This window comes from Hipposideros armiger, unplaced genomic scaffold (genome assembly GCF_001890085.2).
Source record: "Hipposideros armiger isolate ML-2016 unplaced genomic scaffold, ASM189008v1 scaffold_108, whole genome shotgun sequence".
Lineage (NCBI taxonomy): Eukaryota > Metazoa > Chordata > Mammalia > Chiroptera > Hipposideridae > Hipposideros > Hipposideros armiger.
In genome coordinates this window covers 1,774,955-1,778,491 of record NW_017731458.1, presented here as the reverse complement: position 1 = coordinate 1,778,491, position 3,537 = coordinate 1,774,955, and positions in this window count along the sequence as shown.

Sequence of the window (3,537 nt, the reverse complement as noted above, 5' to 3'; positions counted from 1 at the left end):
AGAGCGCAATGATGGTGCCAACTTGGGCCAGTGAAGCAACGTCCACCACAACTAGACTGAAGAACAAAACGACAGCAACTTGTCTGTTCCCCTTCCCCCTATTCCCCAGCACTGTTCCCATCCCCCCAATTCCCCAATAAAAATCTTAAAAAAAAATCATGTTTTTTTTAAGAAGTAAAAAGGAGAACATAAATGCTGAGAAGGCACCCCACCATGTACTGTATCCATCATTGGTGTTGCTGTAATTAAACATTCATAGTTGCCATTCCTGACGTCACCAACACTGAATTCCAGACTCCTCTTCTACCACCACTATCTCAGAAATCTCTAACTCTCCCTTGCAGGGCAAGGGGGTTTTGTGTTACTTCCTTGGGATTCAAAGACCCATGCAAAAATGTAGAGTTGCGTCTAGGTCATCAGCACTTCCAATGTGCCAGGGAATAGAGAAAAATATCTTTCCTTTTTGGTTTTCTTAGTGGGAGGGGACCTGCCTCCCATCTACTTTGGGATTTCCCTAAGATAGGAGAGGCACTTGTTCTTATGTTGGGTAGCCAGTGGGGAAGGAGACAGAGACTCTTTGATGGACAAAACACGTTCTAACCCATTCCTCCCTTTGCCCTGCCAACAACCTTTTATAGTAGATAGTGCTGTTGCTATGGTTTTCACTGGCAGGTGAGGAAACTGAGTCTGGAAGACTTGAAGTATTTTGCCCGAGTTCAAAAAGCTAGTAAGCGGCAAAACTGGGACTGCATCCATCTCTTTGACTCTGAGGCTAGTCTTCGCCCCATAGCCTCAGGCTGCCTCCCATTAATGAGCTTCAGATCATTAATAATGGAAATGGGTTTGATTGGGAAAGCAAGTGGCTTCTCAGGAAATGGTACAGAGACAGGAGGCTGGGGCAGTTCTACTCGGGACCTTGCTGGAAACCTCAGTCCTCCCGAGACTGGTCACAGCAGGGTTATTGTTGGTTATTTTGGTCTGCAGCTGGCTAACCTGCAAATCTCAGCCCTCCCACAACCACCATCTCCACCCCCACCTATAACTCAGAATCCAGATTGAGACTGGAATGAATGATATTCCATAGGTTAGAATCAAAGAGTCTTTCTCTAGCCCAGCTCCCTACCCACTGCAGAAATCCTCTAGCACCATGAACCCATGACTGGCACCTCCAGAGGCAGGGAGCCCACCTCCTCTGCCAGCTGCCCAATCTAGTGTCAGGCAAACCTCACTGTTAGAACCCACTGAGTTCCGTTGAGTCAAACGTCCCCTCCATGTAATGTCCAGCCCCTGGTCTAGTTCCAGCCTCCTGCAACTGTATGGAAATAAGTGTTTCCATGATACCTCTTCAGGGAGAATAAGGGGAGAAAAAGAAAAAAAAAGGAGGAGGGAGAAGAGATAAAGGAGTAAGGACAAGGCAGAAAAAAAAGGAATACTTTCTTCCCCAGAGTCAACTTTGCCAGTTTTGCAGTCCTGTCCACTATTACCTGAAAGCTGCTCCCCCTATCAGAATCAACCTGACATGGGGTAAAAAGGGTCCCTGGCTTGAGCTTAACAAACACACAGATAAATAAAACTATTAAATACTTGAGTGCCTCTGTCACTCGGGACCGGCTCTCAGCCCTGGCATACGGCAACCCCAACCCTGAACATCTGCTCTGACTGACCATTCTGGCCCCGGGAGATGCTTCCACCCTGCTATTGTCATGCGTTTCACCCTTACATACCATGAAGGTTTGTGGGTTTTGCCATTGCCAAGGTTGGACACTGCAGAGAGAATATAAAGAACAGAAACCCTTGGGTAAGAGAAAAGACAAATTAAATAACTTGTGGAATCTTTCCTCTCACATGGCAGGAATGCATCCTTGCATTCCATGTATCGTTTTTCCAGGAATGCTTCTTGCTTGTCGTTTCTTTGCTCTTTTTGTTTGAGAGATTCTAGAGTTATTAATGAATTGCTGTCGTAGTCCCTTGAGTTGCACAAGAGTGGCTGGGGAGCACTTTGCAACATTAAATAATTCATGTTTATCTTAAATGCAACAGTATCTGGGTCTAGACATACTACCCGTGAAGCATGGTATCATTTCTTTCCATTGTCAGCTAGACAGATTTGGACTTCATAATGGCCAAAAGGTTTTAATACAAATATTTAATAAGAGTTCATTGAATTCTCAAAAGCTACAAATAGTTTCAGCTTTAAGTAATTTTACTATTTTGACATTAATTATAATTTGCATTTTGCCTTTAATTTTAAATAGATAATTTTGAATGATTTAGAACATGGGTCAGCAAACATTTTCTCAAAGGGCCAGAGAGTAAACACTTTTGACTTTGCAGGCCATTTGGTCTCTGTTACAACTACACAACAGCCGTTTGACAATATGCAAATTAACAGCTATTTCAATGAAACTTTATAAAAACAGGCACCCAGTCCATGGGCCTTAGTTTGTTGATCCCTAACTTAGAAGATAAAAAAGAATTTTAAACAAAATAAATTGGTTTTAATTTTTTTATATTTACCTTAATTTTGCACTTGATGAAACTATACCTAAGTGTCATACATTTTAAGCACATTTTTTAAAGTAGATTACTACTATGAATAGAACATAAGTTATTTGAAAATAGATCAGCTACATTTGCTTAAAAGGAGATAAAATAAATGGTATGAAATAGTTAAGTAAATATTATGCATGTTTATTTTATAACTCATCCCTATATCAGCTGGCCCATCAACAAAGTAATTTATATTTAGTTGTCAAAAATAGCCTGCCTTTTATCGATTTTTAATTTTGTCAGTTATGTTTGGAACTTAACTGTTATGACGATGTATTTGAATGGTGGGGAGGATGGATCATATTTTATGACAGTTTGTGAACTTGATTTATAGCTAAGTTAGTTCTTCATGTTATATATAAGTAGTTCATAAATAACAAACTTGATTTATAACTTTTAAGTATTTTGACATATGGCACATGAACATCTACTTGCACTTTTGCTCTGGGCCCCCCCAACAGCTAGCGGCAGACCTATCCCCCAGGATAGGGGTAGACCTGTGGTTAGTGGAGCTGTGGGGTCATAGTGAAGGGTATGGATTTTGGAATCCAATAGTACCAGGTCCAAATCTTGGTTCTGCCACTCGCCTGCTCGGTAACTTTAGGCAAATCTTTTAACTTATCCTCCTTTCAGTTTCCCCAGCTGTGAAATAGGGATAGAAATAGTATCTGCCAAGTCGATTGCTGTGACACTGCAAGGAAAGGGCTTATCACACCTCTTGTCACAGAGGCAAAATGTTAGCTGATGCAGTGGATGATGTTAGATACATGGCCCAGTTGTAAAAAGGAATACAGAAGCCTGTTTGCAGAATAGCATGTACAGTCTTCCACCTTTAGTGTATAAAGGGGGGAACTTTTAAAAACATACATTTACAGTTTCTTATATACGCTTAAAATAAATCGAGAGACTATTCAAGAAACTAGTAACAATAGTTACAAGGAGCACTGGGTGAGGATGAGGCACTGTATGTGTGTGTTTGGGGTTGGG